Consider the following 17,342-nt stretch of genomic DNA (forward strand, 5'->3'; position numbering starts at 1 on the left):
TTCTCCTTAGAAAGAAATTCAGACCTGTGAAATACGCTTAGGATTCTTTAAAATTGGGTTTCTCTGCAACTCGGCTGGGAGGCTCAGTATCACACTGTGTAACAGTCCTGCCTAAGGTCCAGTTCCTCATTGTAAAAACATAACAATATGAGAAGGGAACGTCTACAAAATGTATTAATTTGTGTTATGATTCTGAATATTGATTAATTACATTTTGGTTTATCTCACCCACAGAACAACATGGCACTAATTTTGTTTTAAATTAAAAACTTGGCATCTAATAAAATCTCTTCCTAGAAAGAAATTCAGTGGTAACAAATATCAGGGGTATTGGCCTTCCCCACTCCCCACATATGCCAGCCTTTCTCTCACTCATTTTCTGTCTTTTACCTTTATTGGCAGTGGTGAAGTGAAGCAGTTTTAGCATGACTGCAGAAAACCAAGCAGAAGGAAAGCAGCTCATCACAATGGCAAAACTAAGAGAGAATAGCTTTGAGGTTTTCAGTTTAGCCTTTCTGAGCATGAAAAGTCAAAATATTTGCAGTTGGGTCTGATGGCTCAGAAAGTCTAATATATATATCAGTACGTTAGATGGTCCAACTTTCATGTGTTCGCTGGTTTTCTTTTGCTTTATATTTTTCAGGCCAAAAGGGCAAAAGAGGGTAAGATGCAAGACAGAACCACGCTGGATATATGTTGTTCCCTTCAGCAACATAAGCATTAAAGCATTACAACACCAGCAGCACCGCCAATTAAGTCCCAGCAAATTGTGGAGGACACAATATGTATGAAGGCTGAGTTCTGCTCCAGCTTTCTTCAAGACCGATACATCTTGGTGGCTTTGTCTCAGCAACCTTGCCCAGCCATGTGTTCCTGCCAGTCCTGCAATTCTCCTCAACAAGGAAGGCTTGTCTACAGAGCCAAACGACTGTAAAATAAGCTAAGGGCATGGATTTCAAGGCTAGCCGGTGTTTTGGTCTCAGATTTGGTTCAAACCATGAAGACTTGTTCAGACCATGAAGAAGTTCCCTCAGCATGGAAAAAAGCACATCTACGTGACAGCCAGCACATTTGGATAGAAGTTGGAGAATAAAGAATCCCACTGGCTTGTCAAGACATTGCAGATACCAACACCACTGAGCTGCTTTAATAGACACGCCTGCTTGGCACAGGTCCTTGCAATGGAAAGATTTTAACTCTCATTACTCACCTGGATTAAATTAACACACAGAGTTGAAAGCCAAAGCTATACACACAATGATTAAATAATAGACTCTTCTCTACTGACCTGCACACCAAATAATCATCTAATGTTAATGAGGATAAGCCAGTTTTATGAAAATTATAAATGATATGGCCTTTGACATTTTCTCAATGATACAAAGCTTTTCTGGACACCTCGCTGCAAGCCAAAATGGCTATTGATTGAGAGAAAATAGGAAAGGCCATATTCTCCATGTTTTTAATACCAGACGTGAATGTCTTGCAATATAATATGCCACCTCCAGAATCTGCTGCCATGGGCTGACATTACCTTTCTAAGAGTGACAGGCATGCTGAGAACATTACCTGTCATAATACTGACTGCAGAATAACCAGAAGGAACTGCTAAATGGGAATAATTTAGCACTCAAAGAGTATCCATAAAAAGGAAGCCCTACTTTGTTTCACATAATGTACAAGCAATCTTACAGCTTCCCAAAGTACATTTCTCAGAGAGGTCTGAACTCATCTGCAAGGGTCTGTTTATTCTCAGGACCCAAGCCTCCACGTATGTTTAGGTCCCTGAGAATGGAGAGAACTTCTGAATCCTGACAGAACTCTTAAAAATGAAGACTTCTACAAACCACTTTATCTCTGTCCCTACTTCTTGCTGTACAAAAATGATTTTTTTTTTTTCCTTCCTTCCACGGTGACCACCCAGCTACTCAGCGAAGACAGGCATGGTCACATACAGCTGGAGTTTGAGAAGAGGGTACTTGGTCACAATGCAAGAATTTGCAGCACACAAAATGAATCAGTTACATTATTCAGTCATTCATTTGAAATAAAATTTAGGTCAACTCCCTGAGCTGCACAGAAACGTTAACCCTGGACAGTGGATGCCCACAAATACGGGAGTAATTGTCCCTCGGCATAACACACAGCGTCCCAGAACTGTGCTGTTTCTCCAGCACACCAGGTGGAAAGCAGGCAGCATGAGCTCCTTATCAGAACAAACCCTCCTGCAGCGAGGAGGAAAGCGAGTGCTTCGCAGTGACACAAGCTCGTCGGGTGCTTGAGCGTAGCCATGGAAACACCCATCTCTCAGAAACGCTAGTACGCATCTACACGCTTTTGGATTTTACATTCTGTGTAAAACATGAACAGAACTGAGAGCACTGGAATATTTGCTCCATTAATCGGGTCCTACTTCAGCCAGGAAAGTGCATTTCAAGGCAGAAAAGCTCCCTCTATACCTACTCTCTAAACCAAATCCCTCCAAAGTATGCAGCTGTAATTTCTGGATTACTCTATTCTTTGCCAACAGTATTTATTGTTCTGCAACATGGATATAAGCCTCACAGGACTGCAAATATTTTGAATGCACTGTACAGTACCATTTACTAACATTTGAGTGGCAAATAAACCATCATGTAGAAAAATAGAATGGAAAGTGTTTGACTATACCAGCAGATCATTATTATTACTATTATTGTTGTTGTTGTTGTTAAAACTATGCTGTATAGCATTTCTCAGGAAATCTGGCAGGATTAATAACTTTTTAATCTTGATTTAATCAGAGGCTCCTTTAAAGAAAAAAAAAATATCATATTTCTCTATTTTTTGGCTCTGCAAAAAGAAACAGAAATCTGAAATTCCAATGGAAGTATAAGCCTCACGATACTTGACTTGCTATTCTTAGATAATCTGCATGATTTCTTTTAATAGCATATCAGCCCACAAAGATCTGCGTGCCTCTGACTGAAAACCAATGTCATAAACAATAACCCCTGAAAGTTATTGTACCAAGATATTACTGAATGAACAAAACTGGGGTGCTGTTCCATTGAAACAAAGCAGTGCGATTTCATTATAGTGTCATTACGACATTCAGTAATTGCACAAGGAGAAAATTAAACGAGTGCTGCTTCTGAAGTAACTGACCTCTGTGCTGCCTTCTGTTCTCTTCAAACAGCAAAGTGATTGTCCTAAAGCCAGCATTTTAAACCCAGCTCCTTCCCAACAGTCGTTTCGCTTCTTCACTATATGGCATTCAATGGCAAAAGCATTCTCACAAGACTCCACTTCTGTTACATGCTTCACAATGTATCAAAACTCTACCTATTTTAAAGTAGAAAGTAGATTGATTATGGTTTAAAGACTTAAGAAAAAAAAAATACAGTATATATGAAATTGTATTTTAAGGAACTTCCTTTCCTTAGCTTCATTTTTTTGCTGCTTTTTATAATTCAAGTTCCACTGCAGTTCCAGAAAATGGCAGACAAATTCTTGGAAGCAATGCATGCAATAAGGAGCTTTTATTGTTTTTTACAAAATAAAACAAAGCAACAAAACACACTAAAATATTTCTAGTGATATATTTGAAAGGACTGGGGCAGCAGTCTCTTGGAATCAGGTAAAAGCACTGAACATCTACCAACCCCTTTTTGGCACCTTTGAAATCTCATTCATGTTGCCCCTTCTGGAAGAAAGAGACTGAATTAATTACTTTTTTTTTTTAGTTATTTTGTGCAAGATTTGGTGCTTTTTGTATTTACATTGGCAAAAGAAAAAAAGGTAAAAGCTTCTTCTGTTTGGGGGAAAACAAATGAAATCTTGGTAATCATAAAGAAACTGAAGAGCTTGTAAAATTCTACCTGCCCTCTTCACATACTCTCCTGGCACAGACTTGCACAAAGAGAAGCTAATAGATGAATATTACTGTTGTATCTCAGGCAAGTACCCAGCAGAATGGCTAACCAGCATCTTACCTGCAAAGTAGCAGAATCTGCATTTCTTATCAAAAAAGCACAAAGTTAATATTTCCCTTTCTTCATCTCTTTTTAAAATCTCTAATTATCACTGTGCTCAGAATTTCATTAAAAGGGAGAGGAAAAAATATTAAGTTATGAATCTGAGGTCTGAAAAGTGAAGGCTTAAACTTGAGAATGCTTCCATCTTTCAGAGGTGCATAAAGAATAATAGCAATATAGAAAGACAAACCAAGAATATATAAAAGGAAATGGAAGAGAATAATTCACAAGATTTAGAAATTTATTTTAATTACAGAGACCATATTTACAAGTGAAATTGACAGTGCATTCAGGGTAGAATCGAAATAAAAAGAGCCAGGCAGCCTGAGGTCTGACAGGCTCTCAAATAGCTCAGTCTGTTGTTATGCAGAAAGCAGTGAATATTTCATGTTGTTTATTTTGAGTATTTTTACTCAGGAGTCAGGTCTTCCTGGCCAATACAAAACAGAATCATCACCAAGTCACAAAAACAGTCTGTGTGATGATGAACACTCGTGAGGAGCCGGACGAAGTCCTGTTGACCCGAGAGCCCCGTTACCATAAGCAGGCTGCAGGCTGCCAGCCTTGATGTGCACCCTCACCTTCCGCGTGCCTGCTCCATAAGAAAGCTGCATGGGAGCAATGGGTTTGCTCACAGCTTCGGAGTGCTTGCTAGGACTCAGGGCAAATACCAACTTTTGAACCTTAGATATTGTCAATAAGCAGTTGTCAAATAATTCGCTTGCAAAAAGAAAATAAAAATAAAAAGACAAAAATCTAAAATGCTTCACATTCTGATTAAAATGATGAAAAGATGAAACATGATCAAAATGTTTATGTCCTTTACCCTATGGACATCCAGATTGCGTGTGATCATCCTCGAAGGGGCTGAGAATGGTGCTTTTGTACAGCTGTTATCTTCTCTACTTAGCCCCTTAAGAAATACCACCAGACATGGATGTTTGCCTTGCTGTGCATGGTGAAATTTCATTCATACTCTTCTGCAAACAACAACAAATTACCAGTGCATTTCCAGCCCACAAAATCACCTTAGCAACTCCTGCAAAACATCTTTTAGAGGTAAGTCACATGGAGATTTGCAAAGCCTCCAAGAGAAAAATGTCACCTCCAGTAAAAAAGTAAAATAAAATAGCTTTATGCTTTGCTAAAGAGAACATTGCAATCCCTAAAACACATGTATACATGTTTTGAGAAGCAACTGTTTTTAATGTAAAGGAAACACTTTTTTAATGTAAGGGAAACACTTGTTTTCAGAGTAAAAATTTCATAGGAAGAGTTTTAGTGATAAAATTTTAAACTCAAACTACAGTTAATCAAGTTTTTAACTCTGAAAATCCTTCGTCCACTTGGCAGCTGCACTGCCAGAATATCAGCAGATACAATGCAACACAAAGCAACAAGGTTGGGTATGAAAGAGGCAGAGAATTTTTAGGATGTTCACGAAAGCATTTATATATTAATGCCTACCATATCCCCTAAGCCAGGATGAGTTTTAGCTCTTTGATCACAACTTCCTTAGCCCCTCTAAATGAAAAGGAGCAAGTCTGTGGGTCACTTAAAAAATGCTAAGGTCAGCTTTATAAGAAAATAATTAATTTCCAGTTCTCCGAAAGCCTTGAATATTTTCTTAAATATGTACAAATTGTGAGATAAACTAGGGTTTAATCACCTCTGAAATGGAATTCCTGAAAGGTGCACTTACAGGAAGCTAAAGAGATGTGATAATTATACATGAGACTGTGCTCCATTTGCAAATCACATTCATTTGCTGCAACATTACATACAAGATACTTTGAAAAGATGATGTAGGCTAGTCCGATAGATGTTTCAATTACAGATCTAATTAAAAGACTGTTTCTGCAAAGTTCTGAGCAGTACTTTGAAGTCGGAAGGATGAAAGGGTGTTCAGTGTCTGCCAGCCCCAGGGCTCTGTCATAAAGCAGCAAAATGCCCAATTACTTATTGACCAAGGCTAGAGCCTACTACAGGGATTCCACAGTTTTAATCGAAAGGTCCATTGCCCACTCTTCCTGGCTTATGCTCAGTCATGGAACACCACTTAATAGAAATTTTGAACCTGGATAAAAAAAGATGAGTTCAAGGATGGTTAAAACAGGCTCTAGGAAATCAAACAAACAAACAAACCAAAAAGAAACAATCTACAAAAACCTGGAAAACTTTTCTACCAGCACAGACCAGAAGAGTCAAGTTAACGTTTCCCCTTGCCTAAATAACTGTGCTTTTTTATACACACACACACACACACACACACACATATATATATGTGTGTGTATATATATATATATATCAGAGTTGAACAGGAATAAGCTACCCCTCTGTAATTTCTGTTTATTAACTGCTGAGAGCTTGTTTGAAGCACTGGTGTTCTGCGCACAAACCCCATGTCTCCCTGCACAGACTTAGTGCTGTGCTGGCCAGGCCCAGCATGCAGCTCATTCACTCTAGCACTGCTGAGCATGATCACTGGTTTCTGAACACTGATGGAGACAGATCTCTCTTTGAATAAGAACACATTTCTTGTGAGTCAAGACTACCCAAGTGCTTGAATTCCCTCCCCCATCCCCCATTTTTCCTACATTCTGGAATGCAGAAATGCATCATAATTGCGCTTGAAGCAGGAGGGAACACAAACAGGAAGAGTTGGTCTCTCCTTCCTAATTCTGTTCCTTTGTTTGCTGAGCATGATCCAGTGAACGAATGTTGCCACAAAAGACTCTCTGTTACCAACATGCAATTAAAGCCTTCACCAGAAAAATATTCAGATTGTATTCAGACATTAATGCTTCAGAAATAAAATCTTTGCTATGTGCTCTTGATGCTTAACCATCTTGTAATTTTATTCCTTTGTGCATAAGACAGATAAGAATTTGGGAAGAGGGTAATTTTATTTTAGTAAATAAGTGATATTCAGTACAATAGTTGTATAAATATAATAGATCATAGTTCAGCACAGCTTTTGTTGTGGAAAGTCTACTGCAAACATGAAAAATTAAGTGCTGCTTAAGGTTGTTGATGAAAAGCACAGGTGTTACATTCATTGAATGTCATTATATCTGAACATCTATTAAGAACTTTCACATTTAGGTTTGGGCTGTAAGTGTTTCTAGAAACTATTCGAACATTACAGTACTGTGGTGATGCATAACCAAATAAAACCAACCAGCCAACCAACAAACCCACTCCAGAACAAAAATTTATCTTCCTTCCCCTTCAACTTCACATCTCAATTTTTTCTCCCCAACTTAATTTACCATATTTGTTGTTTTCCTTTTTTCAGATACTCCTTCAGTATCTGAAGAAGTTAGTTATTACTTACTGAATAAATGAGTAGTTATTTTTTTGTGTGTGAAAAAAACACTGAGTAAATTATATTGTGGAAGGGGAACACATAAATTGCAATGGGGTTGAAAGTGCAGTTAGTTTGGAACTTGTTAGAGGTGAGCAGTGCGCAAGTCTTCTGTGTCCCCAGTTTTCACTTGTGCAAATTTAAATAAAAAATTAAAAAAAAAATAATCAAGTAAAGTATAGTACTCTAAAGGAGAAGCAGTAAATATATGGTATGATATTGTAAACATGGTATGATTTCCAACTGAATTAGAATTCTTTAGTCAGCTTTCACGTTCTGCAAGGCTGTTTGTGTTATTACAGTACTCTTGTTTTTTTGGTACAGCAAGCCTGAGAAAATAAAGCAAGGACTCTGCATAGTAACAGGAGAGCAATAATAGAGCTCTGAGGACTTTTAGCTAGGAAACGGAATGCACATTTTTACAATGTCTCCTCTGTCTCTTTATCTGCTTGTTAAAGCTGTGAGCAAAATGCACAAAGATACACAACACAGCGTTAATTGCTGGCGATTAGCCTCTTTTGCAAAATGCTTATATTCACACTGTGGAAGTAGCACGCAGTTCTTCAAAAACGTTTTGTTGTAGATGGAAGCAAACAATTCAGAGTAAAGGATTTAAATGGACACAGCCTCCTCACTCCATTTATTTTGAAGTACCACAGCAAATAACTCAGAGTAGTTATTTTGATTAGGATTAATGTTGCTCCCAGGCAATTATCTCTCTTTCAAGATACTCAGAATTGTTTTGACGCAGGGATCACACAGCACTTTTTGGGGGTCTCCCAGCCAAGTAAGAACAACTCTTGTTTCCAGTAAGAGTTCTGATATTAAAAAATAAAAAAATAAAAAATCTCCCAGAGACACTCCCAACATTTTCTTTACCACTTACTGCAATAGCCTGATTCCTGATTCCACGTATTGCATTGTAGCACATCCCAGCAGACTAATGTTAAGGGACAACAAAGCAGCAAAGCAGGAGCAGGTGCACCAAAGCGCCAGAGCTGGGTGTCAGCACTGTGCTACCAGGGGCACACACCTGCTGGCTCCCTGCAGCCACGACCACCAGGAGCAGAGTCAGAGCCATGCAGGCACCTGCCCCTGAACCACAATGTCCACATCTCTCACTGTGCCCAGGAAGAGCCAAATCTTTCCTGGAATTGCCATTCTCCAGAAGGAAGAACCATTTTGGAACCACTTGGAACCATGAGCCAGAAAGCTTGATCCTTTTACGTGACCACCTCTGCAGATGTTTGTTAAACACCTCTGCAAAAGGAACACAGCTAAAATTGCAGCAGCTGGAGAATCTTTGTGAATGACAAGCATCCTGGGGCTGGCCGACAAACACAGCAAGCAGACCCAGAACATGCACTGGGTACAGAAGCAGGAGTCTATCAAAGCCACTTCTTTCTCCAGCAGTGTCTCGTAACTAAAGGCCCATTATCTAGCAAACAGCTACAGCACTTCAGCTGCTCACTGAGGTTCGTCACTGTGCTCCTGCTCCCACTGCAGTTTAGTAATATGATTTAAGCTCACTTCAGGCACAATCATTTTAACAGGATACAGCAAGCAGCATTTGGACGATTTTCTCTGCTGCAGGTTCAGCAAACAGTAATAGCTAAATCATAGTGCTGTTTCAGACAGAGGAGCCTCCTGTAGAAGGGCTGAGAAGCAGCTGAAGATGAAAACACCTTCAGATGCTCTGGATCTGGATCAGGATGCCCGCACAGCCACAACTGTCTCAAGATGTGATCTGGAAAAGCAGGCTGGGAGGTTGTGTTCCCACTCACTTCCCTGGTCCAGTGATCACAACTCCTGTACTTTATGGAAGCTGGATGTAAACTTCCATAGTGAGGTCCCCGGTTCTCATATCATGAGACTCATGGGGACTACTGTTGTAATTTGAACAACACTTATGGAAGGAACCATGAATTATAACACAAGATATAAAACACGTAGCTTACACAAAATAATTGCTGCATCATTCTCCTACAATTGACAGGAATTTAAATTATAAGAATTGAGGTCAATGAATAAAATATGAAGTTAGTCCAGGAGAACAGCAGTCACCCTGATAGTTATTTGGATACAAAACCCCATGCATTTTAGGCTGCCACTGCAATACCAGTTGTGGCCGCTCTTTTTTTACCTCACGGCACCGTGTGGCCGACCTGTGCCGCGTTATCCTGCCTGCCCACCCAGCCCGCCTCCCCGCACCGCAACACCCCCCAGTCACTCACCTTACTGCCAGCATTCCCACCCCATGTAGAACCTTCCAGAAGGGCAGCAGCAAGCACCAGTCGCCAGGTGTTGGAGGAAGCCCATCACAACCTGCTCCCCTCGTGTCCTGCATGCCCCCAGGCACTGTGGCTCCTGGGTGCAGTGGGATGACATGCAGTGATGAACCTGCCACTTACTGCAATTGCTTGCATGTTCTGATAATAAACGTAAATAAACATAACAGCAAATATAAACTTAAAATCTAAGTATCAGAAAGAGTTTTTAGTTGTTCTTCATTTTATGCTGATTAAAAACAAACAAACAAACAAACACCAAAATCCATTAACTCTGAAAGAATTCTGCCTAGGCTCACCAGAAAGCAAGTGGAAGGACAGACAGTTGATCATATATGCAGGGACTACAACCTTGATATTGAAAAGAAACTTCAAAACATGCACTATGCTAATTAATGCCTGATTTATTCTATATATATTTTTTTTAATGATTAACCAACACTTTAGGGAATCTAATTTTTCCAGAACATAGAATAGTTGTTTGCTTCTAGCCTAGTTTTCTGCAAAAACTGTTGGCAGTCTAGTGACCTAATGTGCTTTATGGATTTAAAAAACACCAGCAGTTTAGAGTTATCCCAGATGAATTCGTAGACATTTGTACTTAAGCCCTCCATACAAACACTTATTTTATACTAACCACTGGAAATTTCTAGTAGCTACTTCCCCTTTCTGTCTACATTTTCCTACCTTTTTCAAAATGTACAACAAATGTTCGATGAAATAAATGTAGTGATTTAGTTTGTACTTTCCTTTTAGACTCCTATTACTTTAATTGAAACTCTGTTGGAAAGTATTCAGTGCTAAGCTTACGCTTTTGGTGGGTAATTTTTTTTGTGTTGTTCTTCTTCCCTGCCTACCTGAAGAATGTGTAGCACAGCTACAGACCCCTCCTGCTCATGGCCGAGTTCTTCAAAGGCTGTGGTTCTGTGCCTCCCACGTTTCTGTACTTCCTTGAATCAACTTCTCTTTGTTTTACTTCTCCCTGCTCAGATCCCTAAAGGATCCAGATTTATACCTTCTGTGATCTCCTTTTCTACTTCTGCCTTCAAATTATTCATTCCTGATTCAGCTGCAGCCCCAAATCCCATTGCTCCTCAGTCTGACCCTCAGCTCGCTGCTTTTGCCTTTGCTCATCCTTGCTGACCGTCAGTTCACACCCACTGTCCTTTCACTGACCTGAGCTTGTCACCTCGGAATCAGCTATGAGTCTCCTTTCCCCATTTCTTTTCACAACCAGACATTAGATAACTCACACCCTTACTCTTTAACATCATCTCTCAACAATTTTTCCTCCTAAACTTTATTGGCAAATCATCCACACTGCCTTTTTTTTTTTTTTTTTTTCCTTATTCCATGCAACTCTTCTCCTATGTGATTCTTGTCCATACCTTTTCTCTTATTTCAGAGCGTCCAAAGGCAGCTGCAAAAATGTTTTGCCCTTGTTTTGTGCCTTTCCCTGTTGTGGCTTCTCTACTTCCTCCAAAAAACTGTCAAGTTTCTGTTTGCTCCTTGTGCCTTACCTCCTATTTCCTGACTTGCAACAACCTGCAAAATAAAGTAATAAAAAAGGGATTTAAATAATGCACACATTCACACACACTTTCAAAATCCCTACTCTTCCCAAATGTGCTCACAGGCAGGAATGACAACCACCCTCATGTGATACCTATGGTCCTGTTCTGTGTGTTCCAACACAGGTGTGTGTGGGGAATGTATGGAAAAAATTTAGAGGCAAAGAAAATGTCACAGTGAGTTCTCTCAGTTTTATCAGGAAAACAGGAAAAAACAAACAAACAAATCACTTCTTTTTCTATAAAGTAAATGGATTACTTAAATCTTTTAATCTTTTTTTTTTTTTCATTATTCAATTCATCTCATTTTCTGAAAGAAAATATCAAAATATGTAACTGAATAACATTGAAATTAAATGTTAGTTTTAAAAAAATATTTCCCAGCCAAACAATATAGTTAATTCAGCTTAACCCAAACTCAAGCTTTTTAATTGAGCAAACTGTTCACATAAAAAATAGAAAAAAAAAAATAATAATAAAAAAAAACACTGTCCAGAGACAGGCCCTACAAGAAAGTTTCATATGATTTTTGCCTTTAGTACATTCACATTAAAAGGGATGGGAGACAGACACAGATGATAATATTATATATTCTCATCTTAAGGTATTTAAATTTCATCTGAAATGGAAAATCAACTGAAGGAAAAAGAAATATAATGTTTGGGTCTCTTTACTGCTGAGCTGTTAGGAACAGCTATACTAACTATTAAATATTTGATCAAGGAGAACAAGTATAGCAGATCCTGTTGTGGTATTTCCCCAACAAATTGTTGATTTTAAACTAATTCACAGTTCCTCTTCCACTTTTCATGCTGGTTAACATATATTATTAGATCAGCTGCCTTCCTGTGTTTATTTATTGGTCAGGGAAGGCATTCAGTTATTGCATAACCTGTGCTCGAGGGCATCTTTAGGTGCTGGTGAAGCACAAAGCCAGCTGGAGGGCAGACTGCTAGCTCTGCAGGAAAGGGGACTGGCGTGCTGCAGCACCAGCTGACGCCACCTCTTACCACACTGCCTCTGCTGCTGTTGCTCAACCACACTGGAAGCTATGAAAGATGACAAAGAATGGAAAAGGAAGAATTAGCTGGAGCAACTGCTTGATATTCTTCAGAGGTAAAAGGCATGGACTAGCAGGCTGACTCAGTAGCCCACAGGTAAAATCTCTGACTATCACTTGACTGTTTCCATCAGTAATTTTAGTAGAACAAAGCTGTCTGGAGTAGGCTTTCATACAATGGAATCATTTTTAGTATTTTTTCCTTCATGTCAACCATATTTAGCCTTCCAAATACTCTGCATCAGTCCTCAAGTTTTATCTTCATCCCTTTCTGAGCTGTTTAGAGAAGCATGCCAGTCTGCCTCAGTTTAATATAGCATCTAAATAAACCTTATGTGTAAAACAAATGCCTTTCCTTTTTCTGTATTTGACTTAAACAGAATTTTAGTCTGCTACACATTCTTCCTGGTCAGCCGTCTTTATGTTTGCCCAAACTAGATGCATGAATAGTGTTTTGTGCTTTTCAGGCAGTTCTTCAAGGACAGCAATTTTTTTCTAACAATTTAATGTCACTGAGGTGTTTGCTATTGACTGGATGCTATTTCCTTTTTACAATTCTGACACATTTCTGCAGACCAGAGAAGACTTATGTTAAGTTGTCCCTCTATAAAGGTCTGTGCAGCTCTCACTATTATCTTCAGCAGCTGTCACTATATCTCACTATATCTGTGCAGCTCTCACTATTATCTTCAGAAACACAAAAGGTTCCCAACAATATTTTCTTACATCTCTACCCTGAAGCTGTTAAAATTGGATTGTCTAGCATTTTGTTTTTAACTTATACTCCCAGCTACAAGTAAATCATATTTCAGAACACTAGAATTGAACACCAGAATTATAAATGCTTTCACTTCTTAATTACATGAGTCTCAAAGGGAAAAATAAAATATTTTGACCCCCAAAGATTGATGTACATGTATAATAGGTATGAAAGCTTGAAAGCATCAGCCATTACAAGTCACATACATTTTGGAAAGGAGTATTCAGTAATGTAACTAAACACAAACACACCTCCCTTAGCCTGGGTATCACCTAAGAGAAGGAAAGCAGGGGCTGCCTGCTGCTGGAGGTTCACCTCTGCCTGCCCAGAGTCTCGATGAAGCACATGCTAAGCAAAGAGGTCTGACTCCAACACATCCTTTTTATTTTCCTGTTCTTTAAACCTCTGGTCAGCCATCCAAAACAAGAGCTGGGGCTATGACAGTGTCCTGTGACAAAACCACAGCAGAGTTTGACAAGGACAAACAACTGACGGGTTGCATGATGTGGAGTTTTTTGTTTGCTTGCTAGTTTGTTTTATGACCAGTCACTCACAACTTCTAACTGTTGATGCAGCATTTCAATGCATACAAGTTTTGGTTCCAGGCCATCATCATCATAAAAAATCCTGGGAGATGCAATTCCTGCTTTTAGCCATCCTAATTTAGAGTCATAGACAAGCTGAGGTTGAAAGGAACCTCTTCATATCATCTGGCTCATCTTTCTGTCTTGTAGACCTGCACCTGAACTGAGTTCAGCAAAAGTCCAGCTTCAGAGAAAGCACAAATTTGATATTCTTCTAAGCCAATGATCTTGAGCTACTAAGAATGATTTTTTTATTTTTTTTTTGTCATGAAAGAAATGATTTACCTTTGATTCCCAGTGCTTTGTGCTTTGTATATTGCTTTATCTGTGACTACTATGTTCCTGAGTTTCAAGAAATTTCTGTATTTCTTAAACTAATCTTAGTCCTAAATAGTTTTGAATTTGACCATGAGACAGAATTTCATGGTGAATTGCACACAAATCAACAATACATGTCATTACACAAATAATTTAAGCCACAATGTCCCTCTTTTTGTCTGAAGAAGAAAGCACAGTCATAAAACAGAGTTCAGTTCAACATGGATTATTCTCAGTAATATTATAATTATTTACAATAATATTCATGGTAAGCTTAATAGAATTTTCCTTACATGTGAATGAACAGTCACTCCAGCAACAACCACAACTTATGTAAAACCTCTCTCTTGCACATATATTTAAGGATTATTTATATTACCAAGTTAAAGAGCCATAACAAATTAGAATCTTTCTCAGTAGGATTTTAAGTGAACACCATTTAAATTAAAAGACACTAGAAAAAAAGTTCAGCACAGTTTTGTTCTAATTATACTTTGAAATTCTTCTGACAAAAGAGACATTCTAGCTTTATGGGAATCAGTAATACAAACTTTCTCTTTGGAATGTGTTTTAGTAACCTATGAATAAAAAAAATGTGCAACTATGGTTGTGAGACTTTACAGGAAGTGTAAGATATTTTCACATAAATCTCAAGCTGCTTAAAAAACAGTTTCAATGAAGAAAAAAAAAAAAAAAAAAAAAAAAAAGATTTGGTTAGATATAGTCCATTAGAAACACTGGGGTTTAGTATTTTTTAATCCCAAACAGACAAAATGCCTATTTAGATATTCTTCAACAAAAATATATTTTAATTTGAAAAATGGGTAGTGCTAAAAATATTTTCAGTTTTAATATCATAAAAAATGTAGTTTTCACAAACTGCTATCTTTGACAAAGAATATCCATCTATGCATGCATTATTCTCCATTGGATCCCCATCATGCTGAAGCAGGAATCTTAATAAAGGAAAATGTGCTTCATTATACATTGAGCCAGGAGATAAGCAAGCTAGTACAGCCTGCTGCCATGTATACTTTGTTTCTGCAGGAACTTCGTTTGTTTATTTTACGATACGATTAGTTTTTACTAATTTTAAAGTGAAAGATTTTTCCATAAAGCTGTAAGGATAATAAACCAACATCTCTGAGCTTTTTTTTTTTTTTTGGCATTCATGGTGCATTTTGAAATAGTATTATTGTCTAGAGACTTTTATAACCTTTAAAACACTGTAGAAACAATCAAACATGTCTTTCTTAAAATAAAATATTTCTTGCTACATTCAGCTGCAAGACTGCTGATGTCTCAATTTTCAAGACCATGAGTTTTGCTTTAAGCAATAATTAAAACCAAAACCAAAAATGAGAGAGCCTGTGCTTGCTGATTGCTGCTTTCTATCTCATTTGTTCCCCTTTTGCTTTCCCAATTGTTTAAGGTTATTTTACAGGAAACTAGAAGCAGTTGATCTGTAGCAGCACAGTATGGTCCACTCACGTCACTGAAATGGGGTCATGAAAACACTCCTACAGGAGTGCATGTACAAGTGTGTACCCGTGTCCTCCTGAGCACTTCAGCCATGTCTACATATGGTAATACGCTACAAAAGAAAATCTAAAAGCTTTCTTTTAAATTAGATGCATACCCAACAGTAAGACTCTGTAAAATACTAATAATGAAAAGGCTTATTGTTATGAAATAATAAGTAACTGTAATTTGGTCCTGAAAGATGACTTCATGTTAAATATAAAGAAATACTTAACATTTAAAAATATTCATGTAGCCTGGATCAAAGGTTGTTCCTTCCTTCCCTCAAACTAAACATAAAAAAGTTAAGTCCTGGCTCTACAGAAATCAGCAGGAACAATTTTGTTACTACTGATTTCATAGGATTTTATAGTAAACAGCCTAACACATAGGCCTCTGCTACCAAAGTCAGGAAAGCAAAAAAGCCAAAACCCCCACCCTGCTGCCCTTCCCTCCTGATAGATCCCAGCAGCTCAGCTGGGACAGTGCCGCTCCTGTGACACCACTGAAAGCAAACAGTTTTTCTCCCCCAAAATTCCCATTCACCTGTTTGGGCTACTTCTGATGAAAACCTTTGTGGTTTTTCCTCCTCCCACAGAACTCCATGGCAGAGCTCATGGGAGGGCAGCAGCAGAGCCCAGCCCCTCAGCAGAGCGTCCACGCATCTCAACTGGGTGTGAGCGCTGCTGGGGACAGCTGGTACCCACAGATCCCACTAGGGTCAGGTTAAAGAGATGCATGGCAAGTTGTTACAAAGGTGGTTTGTTTTAAGCTTGCATGGCAAGCAAGCTGTAAATGCTAGCCTACATTCTGTAGACTTGAGAAAATGGGTTACATAGGATGTAAATGCATTTTCAATGAAACACATTTTTAATGGAAAAAAGAAAAAAGAAAAAAAAAAAAAAAGATGCTTTGTGAGCACATACTTGTTATTTAGCTTACCTTATTTAACTTACACTGCATGCAGTTTTAAAAAGTACTCCAACCTAAGCACTCTGGAAACATCTCTTCTTGTCAAGTTGTAGCTCAAGAATATATTGCCAGAAATTCATGAGGTTATTTCTTTATGAATCTCGCAGGGAGAAGATGAGAACCAGACCCTGAGCTGCCCTCGCTGCTTTCTCATTTCCTGGTCGTGTGCTAGAGCACGGGCAGATCCCTTCACCCGTGACTAAGGGGGCCTTCACGGGACGTGGCATTCTCAGTGCCTTCGGGATCCTAACAACACGCCTCCTGTTTCCTAACATATTGTATGCCATTATCCCTTCTCATAATAAGAGGCTTTGGATTTACCTACTGACACATAAAATTGCAGGCATTTGATACAACCTACATGAAGCATTAAGCACCACTGAACATTCCTACTTGTTGTTGAGACAGAAGCTTGTTGAGATCTAAATGGGGTTTCTTTGTAACCAGGCTCAGCAGGACATTGCTGCGGTGCTGCCTCACTACCCTAAAAGTGATTTAAAATAGGAAGTCAGAGACTGAGATTCCTTGTGGTCCAGCAGGGACTGGAAACATATTTGCAAAGCATACTCTAATATGGCAGAGGGCTAAAATGTTTATTTCAAGGATTTCTTTGTTTGGGGTACAGAAACTGAGTATCTCAAAATACGTGGTTCAGTCTTGGCTTTTCAAACTATGGATCAAAAAGTTACATGCAGAACAAGTGGCTGATAATCCAGTGTTGAATTCAGGAGCAGCTTAAGAAAAAGGTTGTTTTTGATCAAGGCATGGGAATCAGCATCCCAGGTCTGATAAACAGACCCTAAGGACTGACTACCCTACATAGCATTAAGCATTTGATATTTTTTAACATCTTGTCAGATTAGGTCCTGAGCTGATACACTGCCT

The 17,342-nt window shown here is 38.6% G+C and overlaps 1 long non-coding RNA gene across 1 annotated transcript; it reads right to left on the minus strand.

Annotated features, from left to right (window-relative positions):
• Nucleotides 1-5,362: 5,362 nt before the first annotated feature.
• Nucleotides 5,363-16,167, minus strand: LOC311441682. Its single transcript, XR_014696152.1, has 4 exons — nucleotides 16,032-16,167; nucleotides 11,060-11,216; nucleotides 9,618-9,812; nucleotides 5,363-6,093 (listed from the first exon to the last, which is right to left on the minus strand). It is a non-coding gene; the product is annotated as an uncharacterized lncRNA (long non-coding RNA).
• Nucleotides 16,168-17,342: the final 1,175 nt, after the last annotated feature.

Source organism: Aythya ferina (genome assembly GCF_964211825.1).
Source record: "Aythya ferina genome assembly, chromosome: 9".
NCBI classification, from domain to species: domain Eukaryota; kingdom Metazoa; phylum Chordata; class Aves; order Anseriformes; family Anatidae; genus Aythya; species Aythya ferina.